General features: G+C 39.4%; 1 long non-coding RNA gene across 1 annotated transcript in view; it reads right to left on the reverse strand.

Annotated features, from left to right (window-relative positions):
* Platr21 (pluripotency associated transcript 21) overlaps nt 1-25240 on the reverse strand; it is a 117513-nt gene that overhangs the window by 48893 nt on the left and 43380 nt on the right. Inside the window, exons 5-9 of the long non-coding RNA NR_045455.1 lie at nt 24539-24606; nt 5659-5813; nt 3191-3286; nt 610-714; nt 70-231 (exon numbers count right to left, since the gene is read on the reverse strand). This is a non-coding gene — a long non-coding RNA (pluripotency associated transcript 21). The remainder of the gene's footprint in view (nt 1-69; nt 232-609; nt 715-3190; nt 3287-5658; nt 5814-24538; nt 24607-25240) is intronic.

The raw sequence follows: 25240 nt of genomic DNA on the forward strand, positions 1-25240 counted from the left end.
TTAAGGACTTTGCCTCACTTGGTGGAACTACTTTTGGAAGGTGTTGAATATTTTAAAGATGAGGCCTACCTGAAGGGGATGGGTCTCTTGTGGGCATGCTTGTAGAAAAATATTTTGTCCTTCCTAAAATGTCTTCATTCTTCATGAGGCTATCAGCTGTGTGTTCCATGTTCCAGTGCCAGGAAAGTAGGAGGGTCATAGGAGGTTGGAGGCCGAAGAGATTGTGAGGAGCTACATGAAGATAGGACACAATTTATTTCCTAGAATGGGATGCTAGGCAGACAAGGGCCTGCAGGTACCCACACATATGGCCAACACACATGGGGCGCACCCATGCTAGCACAGATGCACATGCAGACTGACACACACACGCTGGCATAGATGCACATGCAGACTGGCACACAGGCTTACAAACAGACATACAGACAAGCTCTGAGGGCAAAGGTTAAAACTAAAGTTCAGACTAAGCATCATATTTTTGAGGCCAAGCATCATATTTTTGAGGCTTACATTTATACAAAACATCTCAAGGTTACATTTATACAAAACCCACGTAGAGGTAGCATTCTGACAGAAACAGTTATATGGCAGTTATATATCACTGTTTACCTTGGGGTTCCCAGAACATCTGCTGCCAACCACTTTGTAATGACCAAGAGCCTTCTCTCCAAGACGTTCCACTTCAGCCATTTTGTCTCATATCAGGTCTCCAACCTGCCCAAACATAAACTGTTTCCCCAAAGCACCATCAGCCACATGCTTTCCTTCCCATGGGATTAGCCTTGCCTCATTTCCATAGTGATAGATCTGAAGTAACCTCATGTGAAACCTCTGAAAAATGAGCCAAAAGAAATCGTTCTCCCTTTCAAACTGTTTTACTCAAGTGTCTGCCACAATGATGAAAAGGTTTGATTGATACAGCTCCCCTCAAAAGTTATATAAAAACATAATCATCCCTTCATTTTCCACAGTATGGAAGAATGAAATCCCTTCAACATTTTAACATTTGCTTTACAGGGTCAGAGTAAACAAAACTTCTATCTTCCAGTCTTCTGCCCATGCTATTTTATGAAGTCTATGAATCATCATGTAAATTCAGCCCATACCATGTTTACCTACCCTAAAGAATTCTCATTTGTCTTTATTTAGTGTGAGTCACTACAACAAGGTATACTCAGGAGCTGTGGAAAAGGTAACTTGAGGAATGGGTATGTTTTTCAATAAAAGAGATTAATCCATTTCAAAGATGAACAAAGAGTAGGAGGTTCTCTCAAACTATCCCATGAAGCTGCCCTATCACCTCATTAAGCAATTCCTTTCTAGCTTCAGTACAAGATGATACATTTTTAGAACACTGGACATGACTCAAACAGTTTAAATCAACTCCAAGTTTCTTAGAGGTCCTTGAGTTTACAAAACTACCCAACACTTTAAAAATGTTTTTAAAATATCAACTACAACAATCCAAAAATGAATAGTAAGGTCAGAATTCACTCCAAGCATGTCTTCGGTTTCAAATTCACAGGCTAGTGAGGATCATCAATGGAATAAGAGTCCCAAGAAATTCCATAATATTACTAAGATATTCTTATGACATTGGAGTTCCCTATTTTACTTTTAGTCATGGTAAAAGCATGCTTATATATTATTAACATATGTAACACTTGGACACCAGAGATTGGCAGCCCAGTTTCTAAGAGGGGGCTGTGAGCATTTATGAAAACAAACTTCTGTGTGTAAAATTCCCTTTCACATTGGCCAAATTTCATAAAAATATATTTATGTAACCTATGGAAGACTTGGTAAATGGGTACATGGGATTAGGGAGCTGAGGGTAGGTGTGGGTGAGTTGGTAAGCTCAGGTCAAGGGCCCCTACTGGGATTCTTTATGTGTAGATAATTCTCTCATTGTAATTGATCAGGTGACTTTACTGGCCTGATAGGATGGAAGCTTACTTGTGCAAAGCTGCCAATATCACCAATATTTCTTGTTGTTTCTTCACTAAACGGTTTCTGTTCTTAGCAATGAATACTTTTGGTCCTGTAGCAAGGAATGTCAGCTTAAATCTCATTGTACAAAGCTATAAGGAGTGTGTGTGTGTGTGTGTGTGTGTGTGTGTGTGTGTATGACTTATATTTTTATTAATTTTTCTGTTCAAATTCTTATTTTTTATTTTTACATACTTATTAAGAACTCCATATATGACTACTCTACTTACACCATTTCTGCTCCTTCCTCCCTATTGTTCCCTTATTGCCCCACACTGGCTCCCAAATTCATGGTCTATCCTTTTAAATTATTATCCTAACATGGATATATAAAGTTAACCTAGTGAGTCTATGCAGTGTTTTTTGTATGTAAATATGTTTAGGGCTGACTATTTGGGGATGGATAATCTTTCCAGGGAAAAAGCCGATTCTTCCCCCTCTTAACAGCCATTGATTTCTTACGGATCTTCAACTAGACATGAGACTTTGTGAGAGTTCTCCTATCCACATCAATGTGGCAACTGGTATTGTCACTGTGCAGGCCGTGTTTAGATTACCATAGTGGTAAGATTTCATGAGTGCAACTCATGTTAGAAGATGTTATGTTGCAAATGCCCTGGTCCTCTAGCTTTTATCTTTTTCTCCTACTTCCTCAATGTTTCTTGAGCTTTAGTGGTGGATGGATCAAGTGGGGTTGGTACCCCATGGTCTCTGGTTCTCTGTATTTTGACCAGTTATGGATTTTGTAAGTTTCTAACTGCTATAAAACAAAGTTTCTTTGATGAGGGATAAAAGATATACTTATCTGTATAGATAAGAACAGGTATTTAGAAGTCAGTTTTCAATTATGTTAGCTTAGGAGAGGGACAGTGGTAGGTTCTATGACCTCACAAGCCAAGGGTAGATTTACAGTAGAAGACATGAATTACATGCAATTAAATGTTCCTTAAACAGCTTAGACAGCTGTTTGCCACCCTTTGTGGTATTGAACTCATGTTTTTGCCATGCTATTCATTGTTATGGGTCATAGGTTGTACAGCTTTGTGAAACTCTTGATTATTCTTCTCCCATGGCACATTACAAAGCACCTTTGTATAGTATGAGAGCTTGTCTTCAGGGCTGGATCTTCCAGGTTAATTTCATTTTGACTCCTCTGAGTCCTTTGTCTGAAGTATATGGTATATTAAGTAATACATCTTACCTTCAGGTCCTGATAGGCAGCCAAGGACAATGCAATAGTCTATTTTGGGGAGCATCTCTTTGACTTCCAAAATCAAAATGATTGAATTCTGTAAATCTATGAAGAAAAATAAAATCATGAAGTTTACAGACAGATAGATAGGCCTAGAAAATACCACAATGAGGGGTGGAGAGATGGCTCAGCAGTTAAGAGCACTGACTCTTCCAGAGGTCCTAAGTTCAATTCCCAGCAACCACATGGTGGCTCCCAACCATCTGTAATGGGATCCAATGCCTTCTTCTAGTGTGTCTGAAGACAGCTACAGTGTACTCATATAAATGAAATAAATAAATAAGTAAATCTTTAGAAAAAGAAGAAGAAAAAAACCATACTGAGAGGAAACCCAGACCCAGAAGAACAAAGCCTGGAGGTGGTTTCTATTTGTGTATTCTAGCTCTGAAACTTTAGGTGTAATTTTATAACCCAAAGTAACCACAGAAACCAGGAAGTAAAAATGGGACCGGGGGAGAGATCACTAAGATAGATAGTGGGATAGTAGGACACAGCTGTTACAGGAAAGGAAATGGGAAAAGTGGGGGAAATTGTAGGGGTGGGGTTGATGCCAAGGTCCTATTCCCCAATTGGTTCTTGATCTGTCACTAAAGAAGCCAGGAGCCAATTGCTGGGAAGAAGAAATAGATGGGACTTCCAGGTCCCTGGAGGCAAGCAGATAGACACAAGGAAAGGAGAGCAAAGTTCACCATGCTTCTGATGGAGAGAAGAAAAAGGTGACTAGCCATGTGGTATCTCAAATGGAGTGGCCACACAGGTTGCTCCTACAGGCAGGCAGGCAAGGGTGTTTAGCAGGGACTAGATTGTAACTCAGAAACTACAGTTTAGGGCAGGTAGAGAGGTGCAGAGATAAGAATATTGATAAGTGCCTGCTTTTCCAGGTGGGAGATAAATAGCACCCAGCAATTGTGTCAAAGGGCAAGTTGAAATTGAACAACTGTGCGTGACTGTGTCTTTTATCCATGGAGTCAAAGGAAGCTGGGTGGGGACTTGTAGTGTGGCCTGTTTCCGGAGTAAGGTAGCAAAGCTACATGCAACAGGGAACTCTGAGGAGGCAGAAAAAATAGAAGGGGAAAGAGCACAAAAAGTGATTGAAAATTCCACAAGGAAACATTATTTTAGTTACATATATATTTAATATGTATAATATATTTAAGTACATGTATATGTATGTGTATATAAATACTTTAAATGAAATAAGCTGTTTGGAGAAATAGTGCTCCCACTAAATGTCATAAACTACCAAAAGCCATAGAAATCTCCCTTTGAGTTCATATATGGTTTTAATAGTTTTTTTTTTAATTTTTGAGATTATACTATAACTACATTTCTCCTTTCCCCTTCCTCCCTCCTTGCTCTCTTTCAAAATCATGGCCTCTTTTTTTTCATTATTACTGCATGCATATATGTGTTAACATATATTCCTAAATGTAAACTGTCATGCCTGTATGCTACTCATATGTATGTTTTCAGAGATTTCCATTTAGCACTGGACAACCAATGGTGTGCTCCTTCCTAGGGAAACCCACCTCTCCTGATTCTAGCTTTTCTCAATTGCCTGTAGTTCTTTGTAAAGAGTTGAGACCTTGAGGACTTTTCCCATTCTACTCTGTCATGTCCATTGGTGTCATCCTTGTCTACCTTATATTTGGGCAGTTACGTTGGTGAGATCTTATGAGTGGAGCTTCTGACAGTACTGGAAGACATACTTTCACAGTAAACTCCTATATTTAAACTATTAAAGAGGCATCAAATATCAACATCTTGGTTTGGTCTTACAAGGGAAGTTTAGAGTCTGTCACCACTTACAATGAGGTAATGGACTACTGTTTTTGGAAATTCCATTTACTAAATCTAGGAAAATACATTTTCTATTTTCTCTGAAGCTGCTACCTATTGTATTAAAGCAGTATTTCTCAACCTTCCTAATGCTGTGACCTTTTGATATAGTTCCTCAGGTTGCAGTGACCATAAAATTAGTTAATTGCGACTTCATAACTGTAATTTTGCTACTGTTATGAACCATAATATAAATATCTAATTTACAGGATGTCTGGTACGTGATCCCCAAAGGGAACACTAGTCACAGGTTGAGAATAATGTATTAAAGAATAAGGTAGAATTATTAGGACTTACATGGAGAGAATGTGCTAGGTGTAAAATATCTGATTCAAGTCAAGTTCATTCCACTTTGCTGAACTGATATGAAACCCATATATACATATATGTGTGTGTATGCATGTGTGTATGTATGTATATGTGTATGTATATGTATATATATGTGTGTGTGTGTGTGTGTGTGTGTGTGTGTGTGTGTGTGTGTATGTATATACGTGCATGTGCATGTGCGTGTGTGTGTAAAGCCATTCTTCATTTTCGGGATAAAGATGACTATCCATGAGACCCCTGGCACATACCAGCAGCATAAATATTTTCTCCCGGTTTTGATGATGTGAGAATGACATCGCATCTGCATATGCACAGTTCTTGCCTTTGTTCCATTCTTCAAAACCAAACTGTAACTCTCTCATGAATATGTCAGGGGTGAGTGAGAAGTTCTCTCTCCTTGTTCCTAAAAAAAAAAAAAATTGCACAAATTCAGTTACTGATTTCTTTCCACATATTACTCTATTTTGTCTTAAATCAGAATGCATTCAAATGGGAAGCCAGAGTTTTTGTTAAAATGTACACCTAGAAGACCATTCTCTACATTGTCTTCTCAAAATAAAATGACATATGAATCCACAGGAAAGAAGAATACTAACTCTAATTTCCAAAATAGTTAAAATGCAATTCATGGGTTCATTGTCAGACTCTTATCTAATAGTGAAGAACAACTCTCTATTTCAGTACAGAGTCCATTGAACTATTCAAAGTGTGTTTGTTTTGTTAAGTTTTTTTTGGTTTTGTATTTGTTTGTTTTTTGTTTTGTTTTGTTTTTTGTCAACCCGGACACACCTGTGAAGAGGAAATCTCCATGAAAGAATGGTCTCCATGAGATTGGCCTGTGGGCATGTCCACAGGGCATTTAATTGACTACTAATTGATATAGGAGAGCCAGCCCTCTGTGGGAAGTGCCAACCCTGGACTGTAGGCCAGGCCTCTATAAAAAGGGTAGTTGTGCAAAAGAAGTGGGAGGAGGCCATTAAGCAGCCTCACTGTTCCTTTCTGCTTCATAGTCATGCCTTGAATTTTTCCCTTGGCTTCCTCCAGTGATGGGCTTATAGCCAAATAAACTCATCATCCACACACAGGCTGGTTTTGGTTAATATTTTATCAGAGCCACAAAAGTAAACTGGGGAACGTGAATAAGTTTACCAATGCCTTGAAACCTAATTTCCAGAAACCATATGGATGTATGCCAAAAATTTGGAGTCACAATGGAAACAAAATACATAGGTGGAGATACAATGATGGCAGATAAATTAAAATTTAAAGCATAAACATATAAAACCTATAGAGATGTTAACATTTTGTACTGCTCTTTATATAGATATTTTTAATTGCAGCAAATACCACTGAAGTCAGAAGAAATGCTTTTGATCTTTCTTTCAGGTCCCTAATTAAACAGTATTGTCCTGGTTCAGAGAGCACCTTGGTTGAGATAGCAACAATAGCAAAATAAATAAATAAATACATGCATACATACATACATACATACATACATACAGATGCAGGAAGGGACCTGTTATCTGCTCCTTTCTTCCTTGCAGGAATCCCTTTCCCTATAACATTGTCCCTGATCAAACTGAGGCAGCAGTCAGGAGACAAAGGAAAAATGGTGATGTGAGAAGCCAAGATCCAGCATCAGAACATGTGAGAAATATCCAAATACCTTGTCGCTAATACCTGATTGTCATTAGCATAGTTTATGTACAGACCACAAGGGACAGTGAGTCTTAATCCTATCACTAAGAACAGCTGGTGGCATTCATGAAAACTAAGACAAAAGATCCTTTCCCAAGAAACCTATAATTCTTCAAGCACAGAAATGCCATAGAAAGGTCTGATTCAGTGACTAGAAAACAAACAGAACTCTACTTTCCAAAGTCATACTCTACAATGGCGGAGTAAATAAATTAAATGATTGAAATATTCTAAGAAAGAGGGCTAACAGCAAAACTTACAAGTGTTTTAAGCATCCAGTCTTTTATAACATAAGTCAACAAATGAATGAACTGAGAGTGCGTTTTGGATTGTCACTTTTTTTCTTCCTAGTAAAAGTGTATTGGAGCTCAGTGATCCTCAAATTTTATTTTTATACAGTAGTGGTATTATGGCAAAGTTGAGAAATTGGGGGAAAATGTATGGCTTTAAAAAAAAAACAATAAGCAAGTTAGGAACATAACGTGAATAATAGTGTTTGAAAGGAAGTACCCTCCGTGTGTAGTTAATATTGCTCTCAGAAGCTCTATGTTAAAAAACAAAAATTCCAATGCCAAGTACACTATATGGCCATATGTATTTCAAGAAGGAGTTCTGTGAAATAATATATTCAAGCTATGACGAAACTATTGTGCCCATGAACACACAGTAATAGTGGTTAGCTGTGGAACCACCATCGCTCCATCATAGCTAAGGGAGATGCTCATGATGCCTTAAGCATCCCTGAAGAACAACAGGCAGTTAATGGCTACTGAGGTGAGGAGAATCCTATTCCTTGGCGATAATAGTCACCTTTAAGTTTATGTTTATCCACCTATGCTCATGCAATTGAAAGCAAATGCAGCAGGCCCCCCAAAAAAGACATGCAAATAGAAGAGGAATGCTTTAGTAAGAAGGGTTTTGTGGTTGTAGAAGCAGAATAAGAGTATAATAGGGAACTTGTAATCAAAGTACATTACATACTACAGGTGAAATGATAATTTCTATTGTTTGAGAAATTAATACTCCAATACAGCTAGCTTTAGCAAATCTTCACTCCATTCACTTTCACCAAATTCCTCCAAAGCACCGCCACATTCGACTCAAACATCTATGTGCTGTTCTTAAACCTAACGAATCCCCACAGTATAATTTTTAAATTAATTTTTATCATATTTTGGTCATATTCTCCCCTACCCCAACTCCTCCCAGACACTGCCCACATCGCTATCTACCAAACTTCATGTTCTTTCTCTGTGTTGTTCAAAAATAAATAAATAAAAATACTAACACCCTTAAAAAGAATTTTAGTACGACAAAACCCATCAAAACAAATCTAAAAGTACATAAAAAAAATCATGAAGTCCCTTTTGTGTTAGCTAACTATGCCTTAGGCAAGAGTATTTGATATATGCAGTGACACACCATTGGGGAAACTGATTTTTCCTATCCAAGAAGGTAATAATTATAAATATGTAATTTTAAAGTAGTGTTTTAAAGTTTATATTTTAAAAAGATAGGAATAAGTCCTATCTGGTTCACCATTAAAAAGTGTACAATCTTCTCCAGTCTAACATTAATGTGATGCATGTGTTTCTTAACCTGCTATAAGGATTATTATGCCGACTGTAATTTCAGTGACATGATGCCATTTGGTAGTCTTCTTCATTAATGAAGAATGAATCTAGGGACTCACACACCCTAGGCAAGCACTCTGCTACTGGATACAGCACATCCTTGTGATGTTTTTAAAAAGCTACAGGAAAAGAAAAAAACCCTTGTGAGGATAAAGGATGCTTACATTTTAATGTCTAGAGACGTCTGATTTATGAAAGCAGACCCTCAGAGGCTCCTGAGCATTGCGGTCCTCTCACCTTAACTCAGAAAATCGAGCAAAGGAAAACACTGATGGGTGACTCAGCCTTTTCAGGCTGCTTTCAGCAGGAGCTGCCAGAATCTCTCTCCCACACAAGAAGAAGCAAGCACCTGCATCCTAAAACTAATAAGTCAATTGCCAAACAGAGCCTCACACAGACACAATAACATCACTGACTCCGTGTAGGTCTGTAATTGATTCGTTGTTTAAAACTTTGCTCCTCTAAATACATCTGATCCAGTTCTCAGAGCACAGCCTCATAAAGAGCTGACATAAACACCAACTGGCTGTGTGTTTCCTCCATTAGGGCAGCTTGAGTATAAGTTGGGGGATCTATGCTATTCCTTCTCAGGGTCAGAATCATCACTGAGCTGTCAGTCATATGAGCAGTGCCAAGTCAGGATATGAGGCACCACATAGAGGAATAAAGTAGTAATATTTCTGTTGTGGCCTTTTATGAGATATGATTTTTCAGACAGTATATAAAACAGAAGTTTAGGATTGCCCATAGGCTCCATTTGCCCTTCTGAATCTGTATTGGCTGGTTTTGTATGTCAACTTGACACAAACTAGAGTCATTAGACAGGAAGGAGCCTTGGTTGAGGAAATGTCTCTATAAGATTTGGCTGTAGGGCATTTTCTCCGTTAGTGCTCAATAGGGGATGGCCCAGCCCATGGAACACAAGCTTAGTAAGCAGCACCTCTCCATAGTTTCTGCATCAGCTCCTCCCCCCAAGATCTTGTCCTGTTTGACTTCCCATTCTGACATCCTTCAATAATGAACAACAATATGCAATATGAAAGTAACTATTCTTCATTTTATCGAAGTAATAGAAACCCTAACTAAGGCAGACTTAATCTTGGTTATTACTTGCTTCCACCATTTCCCCTGATTATCTGGGAAAGAATATCACTATTGGTAAGTTCCTAACCTTGCCCTGATAGTTGGTTACATAGCCAACACGCAGACTCAAGGGTGACAAGGAAAGATAAAATACAATGCATGACATTCCCTTTATTTGTGCCTCAGTGATTCCTGGGACAAGAGACTTCTGTTGTTTGTCACCACTGGACAACCAGAACATAACTGACTAACTTGTCAGAGGAAGTGCGGCAGTGGCCTATCAAACACAGGAGATCAAGTTTGCTCTATTCACTGCTGGGATGTGCATAAATTGGTGCAGCAGTGGATGGACAAATTGACATAGCCTGAGTCACAAGGTGAAAAACTCTTTCCTGTGGTGTATTAATTTTACCCTTACAATAGTAGCACTAAGGCAGACTCAAAGTTCTCTCTTATGACTTATTTAGCTCTAGGGAGGTGAAGGTAGGAGCAGAGAAAGTGTCAGAATCTGAACTTAAGCAGATGATGCACATCACAGGGCCATGAGGGAAAGGAGTTTGTCCTCTGAGTATCACATTAAAAGGGGGATGACATAATCTTTTAACAGCTGGCCCCAGGGTTGTCACACAGGTGTTTTGTTTTGTGTGTGTGTATGTGTGTGTGTGTGTGTGTGTGTGTGTGTGTGTGTGTGTGTGTGTGTGTGTGTGTGTGAGAGAGAGAGAGAGAGAGAGAGAGAGAGATCAGGCCTCATAGGATATCTTAGACCAAAATCATGATGTCAGAAGTTAGAGTTGTCAAAGTCTCCATGTACCTAGGAAGCAGCCACATGCTGAGTTCTGCCTTTACCAGGACAATTAACACAGATCTGTCAATGACTCACTGACAGATTCACTCCAAAGTCTCAATGTTAGAGAATTCCTTTCAGCTCAGGCAATGCTGAAGTCTCCACAGCACCAAGAGAGACAAATATACAATCTTATGGATTTGACACACACAAGAGATGTTTTGAGAAGCAACTTTATGGCTTAACACCAGCCATATTCAGCATAGAGTTAAGAACAGCTTCTTCCAGACTCAAAGAGCAGTGACAATTGTCCTGTTATTCCTTTCTTGACTATGATGGATAACTTTGTCAGTTTGATTGGATTATAAGCTGCCTCTGGCATTAGTGAGTCACTAGGTATATGCAGAGTGTTTTGAGAGATGTTTAACTGGGGGGTGGGGGACAGGAGAACAACTCTTGAGTGTGAAAGGCACCAAATGTTGGGTGTAGCCCAAGTCTGAATGATTAGGGGGAATTAGGTTGACCTCTTGAAGCATGTGGTAATCCTAAAGATTGGGGGAAAGAAAGCAGAAGGATGGAGAGTTCTAGGCCAGCCTTTGCTACATAGACACTTTGTTGCCTACCTGGCTGACACGAGATACTTTATCACCCCTTCCCATTAAAAACAAGAGAGGAGCAAACATGCCCTGTGTGAATGCTTGGTGGCTCACACCTGTAACTCTATCAGCCATCAAGTCGAGGGGAGGATTGCTGTGAGTTCAAGGCTAGCCAAAGGTTCATAGTGAGTTCTAGGCCAGCCGGGGCTACAGATTAAGACCCTGTCTAGTAACGCCAAAATGTACCAAAAAATACAGATGGAGAAAAAAGGGTGTAAGTTTAAGGAGAAGAATGAGGACAAGGAGAAGGGGGGAGGAGGAGGAGGAGGAGAGAAAAGGCAGCTGTGCACATTTCTTTGTTTCCATGCTGCAACACGGACCTCGCTGCCCCTTCTGCTGTGACCTCATTGCCATAATGTGTAGAATTCTGCTGTACTCTCAGGGAGGATGAATCTCTTTCCTCCCTTAGGCTAATCTTTTATTCTTGAGATTATAATTTAATGACTATAATTGTCCCTGCCCTTTCCTCCTCACAACCTCCAGTGTTTCCCTCCCCATTCTCCTCAAATCCTGGTCTCTCCTTTTCACTAACTGCTGGAGAGATATCTCAGTTGCCAATGCTTTCAGTTTGTCAAGTATATGCTCACATCACTGAGAAAAGTATCTACTACACAGGAGGCTCCACCATGCTCTTCGTGGGTTACACAGAAAAGCCAACCCTGGACAGCACCTTGTGTGTAAACAGTCTACAGTACTTTCCCATCATGTGTATATACTTGTGTGGAGCACTTGCCAGCCTTTGTAAAGAGAAAACGAAGTGGGTACCCCAACCCCATTCTGGCTATCAGCTTCTCCTGAGTGCTTAATAGTTGTGCAACTCCCTGGGTAACCTTTTCCTCCAGAGAACAATTTAGAATGGCAGTTGGGGATGAAGCATGGCTCTGCTACTGCAGGGGAGAATGGAGGTAAGTCTTTTCCTCAGCTGCTCTGTCTCTCAGTCCACTTCTCTAAGACACACAGGATATTAACATTGCCTCCATGCTAGCTTTGGTTTGGCGACAAAAAGGACACCTTGGTTCACCTGAGATGTAGAAATAAGTATCTGGATCAAAAACTGAAGGCAATTCCTGCTCAGAGGAGCCACATCTGGTGTGCAGGAACATCAGAGCCTGTAATTGTGAGCATTTAATTTGCCTGCAGATAATTACATGCATATGTAACATCCGTCACAGTCTGCATGGGGAACACAATTTAGACTGTTTGTGCCTCCTTACTTCCAAATAGGGAAATAACAAATCAATGGCCAGTGAGCATAGAAAACAATAGCTTCACTGGTGATAACCAATGATCACAAGTTAGATACCATTCTGTATTTTTAAAAAAACATATCATAATGGTCAAATGAAACTGCAGGCTTCAGCAATGGCTCCATTGGTAAGAACACTGTGGTCACCTGGAGTTCCTGGTACAATTCCCAGCAAGCATCTGGAAGACCCGTTCCAGGATATCCTATGCTCCCTTTAGCCTGCATTGGCAATAGGCACACAATGTATCACATGCATAGTCGTACATACAGGCAAAACACTGCATACATATTTTTTAAAGTTTTAATTAAGAACAAAAAAGTGTGCTGTTTTTTGGCCAAGAATCTATGTGTACACGATAGTGAAAATGATCATAACACATTGTACAAAATGCTCAAAGGATTAGTAAGAACATACATTAAAAATAAAAGCACAAATGAATAAATACAGATGTCTCAATAAAAAGACTACACAATCATGTTTTCCTAGACTCTGAAGTATTATTACTGAGAGCAACATCCAAACACTCATGTTTAGTATATAATCTTATAAGACAGCAACAACATTAATACATGTATTATTAACACTTGGAATAGAAATAGAAAAGAAGTCTTTAATTTCTTTATTTCTTCCTTGACCAAGGTATAATTGAGGAGAGTGTTGTTCAGTTTCCACGTGAATGTTCGCTTTCTCTTATTTATGTTGTTATTGAAGATCAGCCTTAGTCCATGGTGATCTGATAGGATGCGTGGGACAATTTCAATACTTTTGTATCTGTTGAGGCCTGTTTTGTGACCAATTATATGGTCAATTTTGGAGAAGGTGCCATGAGGTACTGAGAAGAAGGTATATCCTTTTGTTTTAGGATAAAATGTTCTGAAGATATCTGTTAAATCCATTTGTTTCATAACTTCTGTTAGTTTCACTGTGTCCCTGTTTAGTTTCTGTTTCCATGATCTGTCCATAGATGAAAGTGAGGTGTTGAAGGCTCCCACTATTATTGTGTGAGGTGCAATGTGTGCTTTGAGCCTTACTAAAGTCTGTTTAATGAATGTTGCTGCCCTTGCATTTGGAGCATAGATATTCAGAATTGAGAGTTCGTCTTGGAAGACTTTACCTTTGATGAGTATGAAGTGCCCCTCTTTGTCTTTTTTGATAACTTTGGGTGGGAAGTCGATTTTATTCGACATTAGAAAGGCTACTCTAGCTTGTTTCTTCAGATAGTTTGCTTTAAAAATTGTTTTCCAGCCTTTCACTCTGAGGTAGTGTCTTAGTCAGGGTTTCTATTCCTGCACAAACATCATGACCAAGAAGCAAGTTGGGGAGGAAAGGGTTTATTCGGCTTACATTTCCATACTGCTGTTGATCACAAGGGGCCTTTCCCCCTTGATCACTAATTGAGAAAATGCCTTACAGTTGGATCTCATGGAGGCATTTCCTCAACTGAAGCTCCTTTCTCTGTGATAACTCCAACTGTGTCAAGTTGACACAAAACTAGCCAGTACAATTGACCCCTTGTCAACTTGACACACAAAAACATCACTAGTAAGCCTCAACCCTTACAATCTTATTCATCCCCAAGATCTAAATAACTTTAAAAGTCCCACAGCCTTTACATATTCTTAAAATTTCAATCTCTTTAAAATATCCATCTTTTTTAAAATCCAAAGTCTTTTTACAATTAAAAGTCTCTTAACTGTGGGCTCCACTAAAACAGTTTCTTCCTTCAAGAGGGAAAATATCAGGGCACAGTCACAATCAAAAGCAAAAGTCAGTCTCCAGCTGTCCAATGTCTGGGATCCAACTCACGATCTTCTGGGCTCCTCCAAGGGCTTGGGTCACTTCTCCAGCCATGCCCTTTGTAGCACACGCATCATCCTCTAGGCTCCAGATGCCTGTACCCCACTGCTGCTGCTGCTCTTAGTGGTCATCTCATGGTACTGGCATCTCCAAAACACTGCATGACCCCTTCAGTCCTGGGCCTTCAATTGCAACTGAGGCTGCACCTTCACCAATGGCCTTCCATGGCCTCTCACAGTACCGAGCCTCAGCTGCTTTGTGTGACCACTTCATGCTTTCAAAACCAGTACCACCTGGGTGACCCTTACATATTACCAAGTCCCGCTGCAGCAGGAGTACAACCTTGGCCATCTCTGGAACACAGCCTCTTTGTGCTTTCAGAAAACACTTCCCAGAAGATGTCACCTCAATGATGCTGGTCTCTTCTTAATCACCGCTAATTTCTTAGCTCCAGCTAACCAGCATCAATAGTCCCAGTAAGGCAAAGTTTTTGCTTTGGTAGTTCTGGTATCTTGTTAATCACAGCTGATTCTTCAGCCCCAGCTAACCAGAACTACAGAATCTTCACAATCAAAACAGCAATGGCCCTGAAAAGAGTCTTTAATTTTCCCTCTGAAATTTCACAAACCAGAGCTCCATCTTCTGCGGTGTTCTCAACATTATCTTCCAAGCTCCTATACGACATCCAACAGAGCTCTTAACAATGGATGGATCTTCAAGCCCAAAGTTCCAAAGTCCTTCCACAGTCCTCCCCAAAACATGGTCAGATTGTCACAGGAATACCCCACTCTGCTGGTACCAATTTGTCTTAGTCAGGGTTTCTATTCCTGCACAAACATCATGACCAAGAAGCAAGTTGGGGAGGAAAGGGTTTATTCGGCTTACACTTCTATACTGCTGTTCATCACCAAGGAAGCCAGGTCTGGAACTCAAGCAGGTCAGGAAGCAGGAGCTGATGCAGAGGCCATGGAGGGATGTTCTTTTTTGGCTTGCTCAGCCTGATCTCTTATAAAACCCAAGACTACCAGCCCAGAGATGGTCCCACCTACAAGGGGCCTTTCCCCCTTGATCACTAATTGAGAAAATGCCTTACAGTTGGATCTCATGGAGGCATTTCCTCAACTGAAGCTCCTTTCTCTGTGATAACTCCAGCTGTGTCAAGTTGACACAAAACTAGCCAGTACAGGTAATGTCTGTCTTTTTCCCTGAGATGGGTTTCCTGTAAGCAGCAGAATGTTGGGTCCTGTTTGTGTAGCCAGTCTGTTAGTCTATGTCTTTTTATTGGGGAATTGAGTCCATTGATATTAAGAGATATTAAGGAAAAGTAATTGTTGCTTCCTATTATTTTTGTTGTTAGAATTGGCATTCTGTTCTTGTGTCTGTCTTCTTTTAGGTTTGTTGAAGGATTACTTTCTTGCTTTTTCTAGGGTGTAGTTTCTGTCCTTGTATTGGTTTTTTTCTGTTATTAACCTTTGAAGGGCTGGATTCATGGAAAGATATTGTGTGAATTTGGTTTTGTCGTGGAATACTTTGGTTTCTCCATCTATGGTAATTGAGAGTTTGGCTGGGTATAGTTGCTTGGGCTAGAGACTAGACAGTGAGAGAAATAATGAAGCCAAGACAATTTTTCTCTGATCGAGGCCTGGAAGTTTAATAAGAGACTGTGCTTAAAAGGGGAAAGGCCCAACCCCACCCCCCTACCCCACCCCTGTCCATCCTTGGTGCTTTGTCGCCATGCTGTCAGCACTTGGTTGCCAGGCTGTTGCTTATTTAGGAATGTCTCAGGAAGACAGGTTCAGCCTCTTGGCAGGTAGCAGCATCTCTGAGAAGAGCAGGGCAGTGTCCTTCAAAAGGAGCCAGCCAAGTCAGAAAGCTGCACCGCAGGTGGCCCCACCTCAATGGAGACAAAGTCTGCACAAGCCAGCTTCAGGCTGGGGGAAGCTACATTCTGTTACAACTCCCACCCCACCCCCAAAATGTAACAATCTAGACAGAAGGCCATTGATGAGAACTCATAAAAATTGTAATGAGGATGCTGAAATATAGCTCTCCACACTAGAAGGCTACAGGTGGAAGTCAGGCTGGAGAAGAACTCACTTTCCTGTAAGGGACTAGCCACCAGAAGTTCAACCATGCTCCAGTGAGTATATGGACAACACAAATTGGACTTGTTTTTTTTTTTTTTCTTAATCATTTTTGGGAGAGGCCACAAGTGTGGAGGTGCTAACCTGGAAAGAGAGGGAAGTAAGGGCAACCAGGGTGCATTATGTGTAATTCCTAAATAATCAATATGTTAAAAGAAATCTTCACATCACTAGTGTTCTACTCAGTTATTAACCTTAGGCATAATTCATTGCCATTTTGTGCGGCCACAGGACACAAATCAGGTTTGCATGTTTTCCTTTGAAAAAGATGTTAATTTCAGCCATTGTGCTGGTCCAGTTTCTCTAGCAAATCCTATCAGCAGTTAATAGAGAAGCAACTCAATTAATTCTTTCATATAAACTAAAAACACTAGGTGAAGGGAGAACCAGTGGGCATTTTAAAATGCATAGTAAATGCAGCTGTATTCTGCCACATTCAATTTTGACAGAAGGAATGTAGGGGAAAACTATCTCATGAAGTCTTAACAATACTGGCATAGAGTTATAAAGGTCATTAGAGTTACTATCTTGCTGAGGGATGCCCCTGGTACTGGCAAGTGCAATTGAAACCTTGGTTCTAGACCATGGAGACAGATATAGATTGGGATGAAAACACACACACATGCCCATGTGTGCGCATGCACACACACATACACATACAGATACACATATACACAGACAAACACAAACACATACACACATATAGACAAGCACACATACAGACACACATACACACATATACAAATATACACACACAGAGACACACACATACACACATACAAACACATACACACATAGAGACACACATACACACACACACATATACATACAGACACATACAGATGTATACACAGAGAGAGAGAGAGAGAGACCTGTATCCTTTCCAAAATCTTCCAGAAATACAATGAAATCAACATAATTTAGACCCACCTATACATCTGCAAACATGAATACACACATGTGTGTATGTGCATGTGTACATGTGTATGTAAAGGTGTCATTTTTCACATGTGTCTCTTCATTCCTTTTAGAAAACTTTCTTTGCCCATTCAAATATGCTATGAAATCACTTTTCTAAAGGCAATAAAGATATGATATGACGCCGGGCGTAGTGGCACACGCCTTTAATCCCAGCACTCAGGAGGCAGAGGCAGGTGGATCTCTGAGTTCGAGGCCAGCCTGGTCTACAAAGTGAGTTCCAGGACAGTCAGGGCTATACAGAGAAACCCTGTCTCGAAAAAACAAAAAACAAAACACAACAACAACAACAACAAAAAAAAAAAACAAAAAAAAAAGATATGATATGACTTGTTGATGTGCTCTTTTTGACTACTGTTGAGATGTATGGTTTATAAAGACTGATCATTGGCCTGAAGAATTATAACTCAGTGTTCTAAATCACTGTAGCATCTTCTGCTCTGATTTTTAACTTAATAAAAGGGCACGTCTATTTCTGTTTACAAACACTTTTCAGAACAAAGGGAAAATATGTATATTTCCACTTATTAACCTTTTTCAAAATGCCAACAACACTCACACTGTCTGAAGGTCTCTAAGGATGTATTAGAAAAATCAATATAGCATTTTTAGAACTTGCCTTTCTTATTGAGTATGCAAGACATGGCCCACAGTAAGTGCTCCTGTCAGGAACTATTTATAGCCTCCCAGAGATACCGATAATTGTCTGAATATGGTTATTGTGCCATCTCTATACGGGACATTCCCCTCTGGGTATTCTGAGCATATTAGTAAGCTAGCTTTTCATTACTATAATAAAATACTGGATGCAGGCAAATTTATGAGTAAAAGAGAGTTCACTATACTTTTAGACAATAAGATTCATTAGTTCTAGTGATAGCCTTCTTGTTGGCAGAATCCTAATGAAGGAAAAAAATTATGAAAAATGTCTATGTATTTCATATTTGTGCTCTCTGCCTCTATTTTAAAAAAATCTACTAGCATCCTCTCATGGATGCTTTACTTGACTTTATTTGAATTATGTTAATCAGTGTTCTATTGATGTAACCAACACCTCAGATAAATCAACTTTTTTTTTTTAAAAAAGAGCTTTATGATAGTTTTAGAAGGTCCAAATGATATCATATTTGGCTCTATTACTATGAGCCTATCAGAGTGACAGTATGCAGCGAAGGAAACCCATCTCCCTCATCACCAGAACTAAGAAAGAGATGAAGAGACAATGGCCCAACAATCCCCTTAGAAAGCACATAACCTCTATGATCTAAAACTTTGCAGTGAGCCTCACTACTTAAAGGCTCTGCTACCTCTTAGTTGATTTTACTGTTCACCTGAGATTAAGCCTTTAAGCCACTGGTCTCTGGGGGACATTCCAAGCTATAGGGTAAGTGTAATAACTTTCCAGAATTCCCACCTCTTAATATCACAGATGACTTAAATTCCCATTTTCTTTTTATAAAAAGATCTGTATGGTTTTTGTGTATATTAATATGTGTATATATATATATATATATACATATATATATATATACACATCTTATTCTAATTAACTGAAATAAAACTAATAAACCTTCTGGAGTCAATTTTTCCATCAGTAATTATAGTTCATCATTCTTCCAAATAGAATGTCCCCCCATCTACTTTAGAAATATAATTCATAATCCAAGGTTGTATTTATTAGGCAGTTAAGAGCTTGGCACAGAGAAACATCCATGTGACAATAGAGTATGGCATATGACCAGGTAATTTTAAAGTTAAACTAATAGGGAAAGGACACATGTCTAATCGTGAATATAATACGTCCTTGCATTATTCCTATAGAATGAGTCTGTATAAATTAGCATATATTATGGAGATCTTCTGAACATGCCTTCCTTATAAGACATAGTTCACAATATTTTAAATAACGCTTTCAAGATTATGTTATTTCCCAGTCTTAGTGGAAGCTTTAATAAGTACTAATTATGAACAATTTTCTCTCAACAATACATCATAGACTGCTGTGTCTGTAAACATTTTGGTTCCAAAATTCTATCCGTCTTTGCTAGGCAGTGTTCCTTGGCCTTTGCTATTAGCCCTGGCCTGCAATTAATGCAAGCTAGGGGTACTTTCCAAACCATGACTGTGGATCATAGGAATCCAAAAATAATTGCTTGAACAACCAAGCATTGTGAATCAGATTCAGGTTAGTATTACTGGTCAGGCCTCCATTCAAATACGACCTTCTTGTGGTGCATTAGGGTTAGAGTTAACAGAATTCTCACATAGGCTTTTATACAGTCTCCAAAGCCTAGAAGAGCAAGCTGTCATTGCTCAGAGTAGGCAACAATAGCATTCTAATTTTAGTTGCAGGTGCAATGTATTATCAGTGCTTGCCATCCACGTTAGTCCTAACGTACCATGTAGGCATGCTCTTTAATTTTTACTGGCTATTTCAGCCAGGCTTTGTTAATCATTCACGTCACCAGCTCACTTAGATAAGTTCAGGTACTTTGCTTTTCCTCTACTGATAGGATTTTGACATCCTCAAAATAACATATCATTACAGTTCATACTTACATCCACTCCAAATCATTCTTAAGCAGGTTCTGAGTAAGCTAATGAATCTGGATAGCCTTGAAGAAGGAGGAGGAGGAAGGAGGAGGAAGAGGAGGAGGAGGAGGAGGAGGAGGAAGAAGAAGAAGAAGAAGAAGAAGAAGAAGAAGAAGAAGAAGAAGAAGAAGAAGAAGAAGAAGAAGAAGAAGAAGAAGAAGATTCATTGTAAACTGAGATCTTTTCCACATGAAGGAAAAAATGATAGCTATTGTTTTATGATTGGTGACAAACAAAAATAATTGCCCAGATCCCTAACTGGTGAAAGTGCTGACAATCCATGACGATTGACTGTTCATCCCACCGAGAATCGATGTCACCCCTTCAAGGCACAGTTAACATCATGGAAGAGGGGTCAGACGAGATAAGGAACTCGGTCTGGGAAATGGAAATAGTTCAGGACACAACATAGTGGCTGCACCCATGACCTCACAGCAACAGAGGCTACCTGCACAAAGGCAGACTCAAGGAAGGAGAGAGGCATTTCTGCCATGCTTTGAAGGGAGAACCCAGCAACCTTGTGAGATATCAGGGAAGCTTGGGCTGTGGTAGTCAGGGTGTTTGAAGGACTAGATGGGACCAGCCATGGAAGTTTAGGGCAGGCGGAAAGACTGATAATGCATTGGTAAAGACACCAGTTTCCAGGTGTCTGGCAATTGTGCCAGGAAGGCAAGTTGTAAAGGAACTGTGTGAGTGCATGCGTGCGTGCATGGGTGTGTGTCTGCGTGTGTGTATGCGCGTGCCTGAGTACGTGCATGAGTGTGTGTGTGTGTGAGTGTCTGTGTGTGCATGCGCGTGTGAGTACATGTGTGCATGCATGCATGTGTTGTGTGTGTGCGAGCACGAACGTGCGTGAGTATGTGTCTGTGTGAGTGTGTGTGTGCAGTGTGTGTGTGTGTGTGTTTTGTCCAAAGATTCAAGGGAAGCGGGTAGAGGCTGGTAGTGTGGTCACCTCCCCGAGCAGAGCAAAAGGGAAGCTGGGTGGGGGCAGGTAGTGCTGCGGCTGGTCCAGAAGCAAAGGCGGTAGCATAAAACTACATGCAACAGATGCACAACATTGGTTCCATGAACATTCCATCACAGATGGGGAGGATCTGTAGGGAAAGGGCTAATAGGCAATTCACTGTTGCTAGGGTAGACAAAGTCATATTCCTCAGTGGTGTATCCACTATTAAGTTACCCTTGCTCAAAGAATCCCCCACTCATGCTTCTGCAAGCACCGGTCTAATTAAACAGTGGGTCACAAAAACATGAAAGTAGTTAGGGACCTGCTGGAAAGAAAAATAATTCAGCAGGAAGGCAAGACGGGTAAGGAGTAGTTGTTGGTCATGGAAGATATATACATATGTGTACACATAATAATGTAGATTTGTTTGTTGTTAGCCTCCACGAGCCTTGTCACTATTCCCACAGGACTAGTACACCAAGAATTTACTGGCGGCAGTGCTCTCACATCATTAATGAAAGCAACTATCTATTTTTCTCCACCAGGAAGGATATTCGTTACCGCTTTAAATTGAAATCCCAAGTCGACTCCATAGGTTCCCACTTAACATATTTTGTTACTGAGCCAGGGTTTGCTCATGAAGGCTTTGGGTATTTCTACACTGGATAGATAAAAGTATTCCACTCTAGATGTGAGACTCACTTCAGTAATACATACAGACAAAGAAGATACAGCCACTTCACGTCAAAACCTGCTCAAACATTTCAATTTTCGTCAAAACATTAACCCTAATTTCAACAGTAATTACATCCTCATATGCTCCCAATATAATAGTGTCAATCCGATCACTGCTATTTTATTCAATCCATTCCTTAATAACTATTTCAAGATTCCCACTTCACTGGGGTAAATCTCTTGACAATTCCATTTTATTTTTATCTATTTTTAGAGCAAATCATTATCATTTTTGTAGCATCTGTGAGACCCCTGGAGGAAACTGAATTGAAAATTTTGATTCTGCTTCTTAAAGCCCTGCTTGATTTTGCAAGATTGAAGGGAGTAAGCATGCAAAATGTGTCCCTAAATGACAGCATTTACTCTGAACTTGCTGAGAGGTATAAATTGGGTAAACATTTAGCCTTTGTAAAGCCAATCTAGCATAGATTCTATATTCCACACAGCAGCCGCTACAAGCTGATGGGCATTTCCAGTTAACTGCTTTAGGACTTATTTATTTGTTGTTTATCAGTGTTTGGTCTGCATGTAAGCCTGTGGACCACATGCATGCCTTGTGCCCATGGAACTTAGAAAAGGTTATCAGATCCCTTTAAACTGGAGTCACAGTTGTTGTAAGCTGCCGCGTGGGTGCTTGGAACTCAATCATCCTCTGCAAGAGCAACAAGTGCTTAGAACTGCTAAGTCTTCTCTTCAGTGTCTCTAGGCGGCTTTTAAAGTAGGTGAAAAACTCATTCCTATTTTCAGGGCAAATGAACTATAAAGTGTCTTTCATTCAGTCTTCGAGATTGGCTAGTCCCTCAAGAAGAATTTCGATGTGTGTTGAGATCGTATACCACAACGTTAAACGCTGGATCTATAATATTTAAAACCAAGGAGACTGTTCATCCTCACGATCCGCTTGTATTTGGGGTTCTTCGGGAAGCAACTCCTTAACATCGTATCATTTCGCTTCCATGACTCCCTGATTTGCTTCCACCTACCACATGGAGTACCTTCTTGGTGACCACAGGCATACAGTGTCATCCATTTTCCAGTATAATTTTTGTTTTTGGTGTCAATTCTGATCAGACTGGGTGAAGTCTTGAGTTAAGTGAAATACTAGGATCTGCATCAGCACTCCCCTTTGCTTTATCTAGCAGGGATAAAAATAACTAAGAGCTTGTATATTGAGACTGTTTTGAATTTCCTTTTGTATCCAGATCATCAACTACCGAGGATCAATTTGTAATTGATTCCATAATCATGTAACTTTTACCTCCATCAACCGATCACATAACAACCTCTGTCACATACCTGAGTGGCCCAGTAGCTCTCCAGGCCTCAGAGGCTTGTCATTACACTTTGCCATTATTGTCAGATCATTCTCTTTCCACTTCTCAACAAAGAACTCATCATGTTTTGCTGATTTTTAATTTTTAAAAATTTAAAATATAATTACACCATTTCCCTCCCTCTACTATGTCCTACCCTACCTATGTTCAACCCTCTGTCCCATACAAAGTCATGGCCACTTCTTCCTTAACCATTCCTGTTACACATATACATATACGATGCATAAATACTTAGTACAACCTGCTGAATCTGTTCAGTGCTGCCTGGATATGTATGTGTCTAGGAAAACAGTAGTCCTCCCTCTCTCAGCTGTTGCTAATTGCCCATCTTCTAGTCATCTAAAGATGGTGTCCTGGGAGACTTCCCCTGTGTATGCTGGGATGGCAACTGGTACTGGAACTGTTTATATCTTATTGTTGAAATGTTGCGGGTGTATATAGCTTTGCTTTTGCTGCAAGAAGGCACAATCTCACAGGCATGTTTAGGGACATTCTGACAAATCCCAGTCCTGATCTACAATCAGTATCATCAAGACAATACTTAAGTTCAGGGATGTATCTGAAGAAACCAAAGACCTCCAAGGAGCTTTCATACTATTCAAAGTTATGATTCATTATATTAAACAAATGCAAATCATTATCACCAAGGAGGAGTTATGAATGACGTTAAGTTCAAGAGAAACCGGTTCAAGCTTCCAAGAATCCCAGAGAAGTCGCATATGAACACATCTCATTTTACTAGAAATGATGTATACCAGCCAGGGAAAGTCATCTGTTCCTTGAAGCTCAGGGATATTACTGTGTGTCACTCCTGAGGCATGCAGCACACTTATGACTGAAATTCTAGTCCCTTTTCCAGGACAGAAACTGCCACTCATACCAAGTCCCATTGTTAGAATTAGTGTAACCAATCAAACAAAACTGGAATGGTTCAAAGGCTAAGACATACAAAAACAAACTTATCAGACAGAATATTTGAGGAGTTAAGAGGTTATCTACCAAGAACCAGCCAAGCATCAACAATAGAGACAGGCCCTTCTTTGAAAAGGATATGGCTTAAGCAACTCAAACTTTCTAAGTGAACCCCTCTTATCCCTCAATACACTACAAACAATGACTATTCATCTGTCCAAATTCAGGAGTAATAAATTAAAAGTTTTCTAAACTTTTTTCATCAAAAACCAAAATGTACAAATGGTGAGTTTTACATACCCATGTTTCTAACAAAAATAAGGATCTATTCTTTACAATTTCTCTTACGTGAAAAAAGAATAACTGCCGGGCATGGTGGGTATTTAATCCCAACACTTGGGAGGCAGAGGCAGGCGGATTTCTGGGTTCGAGGCCAACCTGGTCTACAAAGTGAGTTCCAGGACAGCCAGGGCTATACAGAGAAACCCCGCCTTGAAAAACCAAAAAAAGAAAAAAAAAAAAAAGAAAAAAAGAAAGAAAAGAGAATAACTAAAGAAAGCATAGTTTTAATTTATGTGATATACATACCTTATAACAAGTGTTCATTTGGATGGCATATTTTGATGTTCTCTACCCAGGTGTTAGTTAACCTGTGCCTAGAAAAAAAATAAAAAGAAATGCTAACTATGGAGTTCTCCCAAAATAAGAACATGATTCTTAAAAATATTTACATGTAAATGTTTTTCTCAATTTATCCTTGACCTCCAATAGATACTTCAAACCTCTATCTTGAGGTTTCTTGTGATATGACTTGTAAAAATATAAATTCCCCTAAAATTTGTAAAGGAAGATAACTTTTAATAATAAAAGGACAATTCACAGTAGGCTTGAATAATAAAATTATTTTGGCCATTTAGGAACCTTACTGATACAACCCTGTATATTAAGAGGAAAATTTAATAGATATTTATATAGATATTTCATGTAAAAGACAATTTTTAGGTCTCTGAAAATGTTTCCATTTTATCCCAACAAGTAATAGTCAAATTAGAGGAGGAATCTGAGTATTTACTGTTAAAACTATTCTAAGCATTTATAGATATTTAGTATATTTATTGAATAAAGCTAATTCATTTAATAAAATGAAATAACATTAAAATAAAATCCGTATAGACTGTTCTCTTATTTCTGAAAAGAAAGAACTTCAATGTTCTTTCTGATTTCAATTACAAATTTTATTCTGTATCTATCAATTGAATCCAATTGAAAAATGTCACAGCCTAAATAGCT

This window comes from Mus musculus, chromosome X, assembly GCF_000001635.26.
Source record: "Mus musculus strain C57BL/6J chromosome X, GRCm38.p6 C57BL/6J".
NCBI classification, from domain to species: domain Eukaryota; kingdom Metazoa; phylum Chordata; class Mammalia; order Rodentia; family Muridae; genus Mus; species Mus musculus.